Genomic DNA, 9,587 nt, shown 5'->3' with positions numbered 1-9,587 from the left:
TTAAGCATCTCCGTGCTTTAAGACAGAGGGGATAGAAGAACCAGCTCTGATTGTAGACATACTCCAAGACTGGACCAAGAAAATTAGAAAGGATGACACAGCATCGAACACTCGGCATCCAGAATCCTCGATTTTCGAACTGTTAGGAACCGAAGCTGTTCTCATATTTATACATAATTATAATTACAATAGCTCCTGATTTTTAATAACTTGCTAGGTCTTTGAGCAAAACCATTCACATTTGCTCTCTCTTTGAATCCTCACCAAAGCTAGAGGAAGGATCTGTAATTCCCCGCTTTTATAAACTGATGCTCCGAGAGGTCAAGTTACTTCCCCAAAATTTACAGCATTTCCTTAACACAGGATTTGAATCCAGAGCTCACAGGCTGTGCCCTGATTCCTCCCTAGAGGGCTGTCCTGCAGAACTTGATGGAAATGTTCAGTGTGTGCACTGCGTATAATGGAGGAAGTAGCCTCTAGCCACGTGTATCCATTGAGCACTTGAATAAGTGGGTAGTGAGATTAAGGAATTGAATGTTGAATTTTATTTAATCTTAATTACATTTAAATAGCTATATGTAGTTAGTTTCTACCTTATTAGACAGTGCAACCTTAGTGTTTTCCAGAAATTGTCTTAATTCATCTGCCAGGCTATATATACCACACAGTTTGATTTGGCATTGATTTGGGTCCTCATAATCAACCTTATGGAAACATCTGTGAAATGATTGAAGGGTACCAGTGAAAATGAAGCATTGTAGTGATGAGTGGGGGAAGGGGGCCAAGTCTCCTGCAGAGGTTCTAGAAGGGGCCATCTGGTGCAATGTGAATATTCAGAGGGTTAGCCCTTAAACCACTCACTCTTGAGTGCCTGCCAAGAATATGGGGCACGGTCATGGGCACCTGGATACACCAGTTGGATAGAAGATTGTCCCACCTGCCCAGATCTGACAGAACTTCCCAAGGACAGATAATTGGTGGTAGGGCAGGAAGCCTTAGAAATGGATGGCCACTTGCTGATACATATTCTGCTCATAGCCTCAAACACAAAGATTGCAATCCTTTGTGCTAAGTAAGCCCTGTTTGCAATTGAAAACAATCTAAAAGTTGGGGAACTGATTAAATAATTCTTAGACCATTTGTGTGCCTAATGTAGTACTATCAAATCATTAAAAAATATAGGGTAATTCTATATTAACTGATGTGGAATGATTTAATGGTATCCTTAAATCGAAAGAAAAGGTATGGAATTACACTAAATTGTGCTGACTGCTTACATAGACGAAAGGGGACATATCTATTTCTACATATATTCCTTTATATGTACAAAATTTTCTTTGGTAAGAAATTCAATACCAAAATGGGGAAAATTAGGAAAAGAGAAGAAAACATTCTTCAGTACAGTGTGACTTTTTGCCAAGATGAATGCATTGGTGTTGCCTGACTTTGGACCTTATAGTTTAAATTTTATTTTTTATGCTTTAGTACCTTTTGAATTTTATCCTGTGTACACCTATTACCTACTCAAACATGAATTCATTTTAATCATCTTTTTTGAGAGTAAGTTTCAAAATCAAACCTAAATCAAATATTGTTTAGGTATAGATACGTAAGTGGTACAGCATAAACACAAAATGTAAGAAAACACTGAATTCAGGCAGGGAATATGAACAGCAAGAGGTACTGGTGATTTTCTGATGCTTAATATACATGGTGGGCGCCTGAGTGTAATTCTTTAAGATGCACTTAAAATTTTTACAAATTCTATTGTATTTATGAAATATTCCACAACTTTTAAATTGCTGGTGGGTCTTTCTTCCCCCATCCCCTCCCACCTAGTTTCTTCCCTCCACACTGCCATCCCCAAAAATCTTGTTAGCAAGGCACTTGGTATTCCTCTCAGAAAGTTTATGCATTTTCAAACATCTACATATATTTTCTTTTATTATTTTGTCACACAAATACATACATTGTCCTATTCCTTCCTTCTTTACTTAACATGATCTTAGAGATCTTGGCATATACTTTCTGTAGAACTGCCTCATTCTAAAATATTACTTAAGGATAAGGTAAATCTGAATGTCATGATACAGAAAAAGTTCAAGATCAGTTTAGAAACAAAGAAGTCACAGAATAATGTGTAGGTTACCACCCTATTTTTTTCCCAAAACTTGAATAGAGCAGCAAACCATTGTTTGATCACTTCTGAGGGGAGAAGAATTTGAGGGGTTATATAGAGACTGTATTTGTATATTATTTGCATTTTAAACAACCATTGTGCCCTTTTAAATTTATCAAATATTTCAAACATAAAGGAAGGCATGGAAAAGAAATATAACAAATAAATATAGCAAGAACGAAGATGTGGTACATATACACAATGGAATACTATTCAGTCATAAGAAAGAAACAAATCCTACCATTTGCAAAACATGGATGGAGCTGGAGGATATTATGCTCAGTGAAATAAGCCAGGCAGAGAAAGACAAGTGCCAAATGATTTCCCTTATTTGTGGAGTATAACAACAAAGCAAAACTGAAGGAACAAAATAACAGCAGACTCAGAGACTCCAAGAAGGAACTAGTGGTTACCAAAGGGGAGGGTGGATGGGGAAGGAGGGAGAAGGGGATTGAGGGGTATTCTGTCTAGTACACATGGTGTGGGGGATCATGGGAAGAACAGTATAGCACAGAGAAGACAAATAATGAATCTGTGGCATCTTCCTACACTGATGGACAGTGACTGCATTGGGATGTGGATGGGGACTTGATAATATGGGTAAATGTAGTAACCACTTTGTTTTTTCATGTGAAACCTTCGTAAGAGTGTATTTCAATAATACCTTAATTAAAAAAAACTAAATATAGCAAGGACTTTTGCATCCAGCAGTTAGATTTGCCAGACCCTAGAGTTTTGCCATGTTTTGTGTTACTTTGGCACTTTAAAAAATACTTTGGGTGTCAACAGACCAACTTTCTGTTAAAGTGACTGGAGTTCCCAAGACCTTTTGTTATTGTTTGTTTTTTTTTACCTCTCAGTTCCTTGTAGATTGTAGCATCAGAGTAAGAAAAAGCAGAATTACATACATGTCAGGCTTTGGAAGATTTAAGTTCACATGCATTTTCTAATAGCTCTCATCCTCTAAGCGGATGGGAAGGAATCTTGAAAATAACAGGTGAGTTAATTAAGGGGTTAACGTCAGGAAGAGAGTCATGAAAGTTCAAAGATACTTTCAAAACTTGCATCTTCGGACTGATGGACAAGTGTGTTAGCCAGTGAAAACTAAGATACAAGCATTACTTCATCGTGCTAAACTGTTATTGGTTGCCAATCCTACAGTACCGGGTAGCCGGGCTGGCAGTTAACCCTTTCACTGACGATGATGCACTTTAATTTTATTTTGAAATATGAAGTAGGGATGGATGAAAAACCTAGAAAATCCCCAGACTTTCAAGTTCCACCTTTGGGTCTCACCCCAGAAGGCAGTTTCGCCCCACAAAAGAAGACCCGGGGAAGAATTTGCTGGAGAAAAGTTTTGAACTTTTCAAACGGGGAATCAGCTAACCTTGCTTTAGTAAGATGAGAGGGGAGGAGAGAAGTTTGATTCACTTTTTGTGCTGTCAGAACAGAAACCAGGGTTGGAACGATTCCATTAATCTTGCAGAGCGATCAGTCACTGAGAGGATTGAATTGCATTTCCTGCCCATAGATGTAGAGACAGATGACCTTTGCAGCGGCCCGCAAACCCCCAGTTCACAGCTGGAGAGAGGATGTGTCAGCATTTACTTTCGGGTCTCACCCTGCTCTTTGTTCAAAACTCTCGAATTCTTTGTGTTCAGGCTGCTGCAGGGGTTTTTGTAGTTGTTGATGCTGCTGAATTTTTTTTAACCTCCCACATCTTGCAACTTCTGGGAAACAAACTATTTGGCAGAAGATAATATCTGGAGGTGCCCCAGAGAGGGAACCAGAATAGATAAGGGGGAATTTTAAGAAAGGCCATTGGGCCTAAGTGGCTTTCATTACTGCCCCTTCCTGGGCTCGCCAAGTGCTGTAGGCTGATGTAGGTGGAGCCCGAAGTCGGGCAAAACTACTAATAATGCCTCATGTTTACATGGCTCTGTTACAAAAAAGCTTTTACATGCATTACCTAATGTAAAAAAAATTTACATAAAGGAACATTCTAAATCCCCAAATATAATGTACTATGTACAGAACTTTAGACAAGGTGGCCAAGCTGAACCTCAGTTATCCCATCTGTAAAGTGGGGTGGGATGTATGAGTTATATGAGGATCGAATCAATGTTCTATAACAAGGTAGGCAGTAAATGGCGTGTCTTCATTCAAATGAAATAGGCCTCCTGGACTTCAAGACCCTAACTAGTTATAGATTGGGGAAATTTAGTTTTCCCCTGAGGGGAAGGTAATGTGGAAAAGCTGCCTGGGAGGGGTGGAGTGGAACAGCCCTGCTTTTCTCTCCAACAGCCTTTCTGCCCCCATCAGGTCTCTTTCAAAGCTTGAACAAACTGACCTATTTTGAGTTCTTCTAGTAAACCTTTTTTCTCTCCTCCAGACCTTTGCACAGGTTGATCCCTCCACACAGGGCAGTCTCCGACCAGCCCTCCTCCTCTCCATAGCTCACTCTTACCCGCCTCAAAATGCTTGTCACCTTACCTTATTGTTACCTATGCCCTCACCACTGTGTAAGGCCCGGGACAGTAGGGACCTTGTCTGTCTCATTCATCGATGTATCTTCTTGAAAACATGTAAATCTCGTAAGTCCAGCAGCCCTGTCATGCTACCCCTAGTCCCCAAATCCCTCAACCTTCCAGAAATGTAGGATAACAGTACTGAGATTTTCTTTTCCTAGCTAGCCATGTTATAACACCCTTTGCAGATGGAGTCAGAGGCTTTTTAACCCTCCTTGAAATGACATTTATTAATTCACCAATTATTTATTGCCTCCTACATTCATAGGCTGAACAGCCTTTATAGTAAATACTCCTCTGCAACACAAAGAACCGATTCATGCAAAAGAGCAAACGTTTCATCCAGGTGAAGCTAAGATGCTCTGAAAAGAGATGAACAGTTGGCTCCTGTCGGCAGCCTCAAGATAAAAATCCCTGAGACCACCCCTAGCACAGAGAGAGCAGGTGAGTTTGCCCCAGCACAAAACCCTTACCCAATCAGAAAACTTCTTGGAATCATATTAAAATACTCCTGTGTTGACTATCTAAAAAGTCTTTCTCATTAAAAGGAACAGTCCCCGAGGAGACTGACCTTCATCTTGTTCACCCTTTATCTTCAGCCCCTAGGGCCCGGCTCATAAAATACACTCAACAACTTTTTATGAATAAATTCCTCAAACTCCAAAATATGCCTGTTTTCAACTTGATCAACTAAGCCTTAAAGTGTACCTCTTTGAAGAACATGACTGAGGGTCTAAGGATCCCTCTTTAAGAGCAGCAGACAAGATGGTATGCCTGGTGGGTGATAGTCCTCTACACCTTTCTAGCTCCAAAGCCTCGGTTCTCCACTCTATTCCAGACGAGATCTGTTGGCCACAAACTGAATAGCAGGGCCACCAGCTGGTGGCAGAGGACCACCTGTCATCTCCTGCTGCTAAGGCCTGCAAGCATTCACCCCAAGTCATCTTCCCAGTCTGCTGTTTGGGAGGCCCCACTAACTAGTGATGCTGGGTGTAGGAGAGGGGAGGCCGCTATTTGCATGAGTGTGGCTTCCCCAGGGCAAGGCGGGGCTTATCAATAGGTCACTAGCCACTTTTTTATCTCCCTGCGTGGTGGCCTGCAGGGTGGAGAACAGGGGCGGAAAGGGGTGGGCCTTGAGCCCGCTGTCGGGGCCAGGCAGAGATTGGTGGGCTTCTGAGTCACCAATAGCCCCAGATTGACATAGCAGCTTTAGTCTTCTTTCCCTCATCTCTGGAATTGATTGGTTAGCCTAAGCGCTCCTGCTTCTGCGCCTGCATCTCTCATAGGAGATCACACTTAATGTCTGCCCAGGACACAGCAAAGACACATCAGTTTTGTCAATCCTCCTCCCACCTGGTTACTTAAATGCCTAACAGATTTTTTTATTATTATTATCAAATGTACATCACAGTGGTTCAACTGTCCCCCCTCCCCTCCCCATTGGTAACCACTAGTCACTTCTCAGTGTCTATGAGTCTAGTGCTGTTTTGTTCCTTCTGTTTTGTTTTGTTTTTATATTCCACAACTAAGTGAAATCATATGGTATTTGTCTTTCTCTACCTGGCTTATTTCACTGAGCATAATCCATCCATGCTGCTGCAAGTGGCAGGATTTTTGTTTTGTATGTGGCTGAATAATACTCCATTGTGTATATGTACCATATCTTCTTTATCCATTCATCTATTGATGGACACTTAGGTTGTTTCCATATCTTGCCTATTGCAAATATTCCATCCTGACCAATCTTAAACTCTTGGTAGAAGGTTTTGTCTAAACCACAGTCCTAGGTACTCGGTAGGTGTGCAGCAAAGGATGATCGGCAGGATAGGATGCTCAGTCTTTCCAAAGTCCTGACTTCCCAGCCTGTGAGTTGTGTGCAGGTGGGAAAGTGACTTGACCAGTGTGAATCTCATCATTGTAAAATGGGAAAAATAATAGATTGTTAGGTGAAATGAGATCATGGAAACCTCAGTCTTCACCCTCTGTATTTCCCTTTTCTGCTTTCAGTTTCTCTGCAGTATTGATCACCATCTATCATATATTTTGTTTTGCTTAATTTTTTTACTCCTCCCACTAGGATGTCAACCACACAGCATGGATTTTATTCTGTTTGGTATACCTCTGAATCCCCCACCTCTCCAACAGAGCTTGGCACATGGGAGGTTCTAAGTATTTGTTGAATAAATGAATGGATGGATGTAAAGTGATTAGTTCTTGATAATTTCCCCATAATAGTAGCTATCATTAACTTACCATTGTAATTAAGAACACAGTCTCTGGAACCTAACTGAAAGCAGTGTAATTGGGGCAGAGGAAATTTAGCATTATGATAGGTTGGGAGTTCTGGCTGAGAAATCCTGTCTTCATGATTTACTAGCTGTGTGGTCTGGAACAAGTGACTTCACCTTTCTAAGGCTCAGTTTTTTCATCTGTAAAATGGAAGATAGGATGAGATGGTAGATATAAAGCACTTAACAGAGTGCCTGGCACATAACAAGTCCCCAATAAACAGTGACCATCATTACTCATAGTAATATTCAGGCTAGAGATGACTTCTGAGTCAATTAAGGAGCTGCTAAGCACTTAAAATAGGTCAGGGTTCAGCAAGCTCAATTAATGTGTATTGATCTTTATCTGTGAGTTCCTCAATGAAGAGGATTATGTTTACATTGTCATGATCTTGGCCCCCAGTGGATGCTAATTAATGCTAAAACATACTGGCAAAATTACACAGTGGGTTCAAATATGGAGGAGAACATAGAATAGTTATCAGACTAATAACATGAATTGCCTCCTATGTGCCAGGCATGGTGTTGGGTGCTGGAGATAAGGCAGTGAGTGAGCTTATGCAAACACTGTGCTCACAGGCTAGTGAAACTTAGCAGAGTAAATAGACTTTGTTCCAATAGTTGCACAGGTAGACAGAGCACTGCAATTCATAAGTGGATCACAACAGAAGTATATGAGGCTAGAAGACAGATAATATTGACCTGATCTGGGGTTGAGGAAGAAGTCAGGGAGCTGTTCCAAGGAAGTGAAGCATAGAGTTGAGCTCTGTGGAAAGAGGAGGTTTTATCAAGGCTGAGAGTGGAGAAGTGTTCTCAGCAGAAAACATAGCAGATGAGAGGCCTCATGATGGGGGAGCACATGTACTAAGGGAACTGAAACAAGGCCCACATGACCCAAATGTAGTGAGCTGAGGGGGGCGAAGAGGGGTGAAATGAACTGAAAAATAAGTAGGCATTTTGGGAATTAATTGGGCAATATCTGGCAAAGTTGAGTGTTCAGCCTATGATCCCACAGTTCAATTGCTAGGAACATTCTAGAGAAACAGAAAAAAGTCCACCAGGAAGGAAGAACAAAGATGTTAGCCCTAGCCTCATTATATGCAGTCTCAAGAAACTTGAAACAACTCAAATGTTTATCAACAGGAGAGTGGACAAATTGTAGAATATGTTTTTCTTGGGTTCCTCACAAAGCAGTTTGACTTAAAAGTTTGTATGGTACTACTTTATTGGGAAGTGCAATCCCAAGCAAGCAAGAGTGAAGAAAAGGTGGAGGGTCAGGCAGGGAAAGAGGGTAAGTCAGTGAGGGTACCAAGGAGAGGCCATATTAACCACAGCATCTCAGGTCACCTCTAGGGGAGGAAGAAGGAAGATGAATTATCTACTGGCTCCTGGTCAGAGGTTTGCCTCATGGGATGTAAACTCCCCTCTACTGCAGGATTACCCCTGAGTGGGCACCTGGGAGGTCCCTCAGTATTGCACACCTCAGCCTCACAGAGAACCCGCAGGCAGAGGCCAGTTGGTCAAAGCACACAGAATCGGTTACCATAGCAACAGTCAGGATAGAACAAGTGGCCAGCAGAGGTGACCTGAGAAGAGGAGGCAGAAAGGAGGAGGCCTTACAGTGTAAGGCAGAATACTATACAGAAGTGAAAAGTAATAGGCTGTAGTTCCTGTATCCACATGGATGACTCTGACCAAAAAATGTCTCTGATGAAAGGCACATTGCAGAAGTATGCACACAGTAAAATTCACTCATATAAAGTTCAAAAACAGGCCATAGTAAACAGTATATATAGAAAAGCAATGGAACCGTAAGGGATAAACCCAAAACTGAGACTATTAGTTACTTCCAGGGAGTTACAATGGGGAGATTGGACGGGGCCATGCAGAATTTCAAAGATGCTAATAATGTTGGGATTTTTGTTGTTGTTAATAGGGAATTATTCACAAATTTACATGTCCTTGTGCAGGGGCCATGCTAATCTTCACTGTATTGTTCCAATTTTAGTATATTGTATTGCTGAAGTGCATACTATTCTTCATTTTTTAATTGTGGCAAAATACATAAAATGTAGGAGTTATCATTTTAACCATTTTTAAGAGTAACAGGTCAGTGGTGTTAAGTATATTCACAGTGTTGTGCAACCATCACCACCATGCAGTTCTAGAACTTTTTCATCATCCCTGTCTTAGCTTGGGCTACTATAATAAAGTACCATAGATTGACTGGGTGGCTTAAACAGACATTTATTTCTCACAGTTCTGGAGACTGGAAGTCCAAGGTCAAGGTGCCAGCAGATTAATTTCCTGGTGAGAGCCCACTTCTTAGTTTATGCACAACTTCCTTCTCCCTGTTGCTCACATGGCCTTTCCTTGGTGCATGTGTGGAGAGACAGCGCTCTCTCTCCCCTCCTCTACTTATGAAGGCACTCATCCCATCATGACAGTCCCCCATCATGACAGTCCACTCTCATGACCTCATCTAACCCATATCACCTCCCAAAGGCTGTACCTCCAAATGCTATCACACTGAGGGGTAGGGCTTCCACATTTTGGGAAGACACAAACCTTCAGCCCATAACAATCCCAAAC

The 9,587-nt window shown here is 41.4% G+C and overlaps 1 non-coding gene across 1 annotated transcript; it reads right to left on the bottom strand.

Annotated features, from left to right (window-relative positions):
- Positions 1-8,923: 8,923 nt before the first annotated feature.
- Positions 8,924-9,029, bottom strand: LOC118971705 (U6 spliceosomal RNA). Its single transcript, XR_005060296.1, has one exon. It is a non-coding gene; the product is annotated as a U6 spliceosomal RNA (small nuclear RNA).
- Positions 9,030-9,587: the final 558 nt, after the last annotated feature.

This window comes from Manis javanica, chromosome 15 (assembly GCF_040802235.1).
Source record: "Manis javanica isolate MJ-LG chromosome 15, MJ_LKY, whole genome shotgun sequence".
Classification (NCBI taxonomy): Eukaryota; Metazoa; Chordata; class Mammalia; order Pholidota; family Manidae; genus Manis; species Manis javanica.
This window is presented reverse-complemented; position numbering and strand designations above follow the sequence as displayed.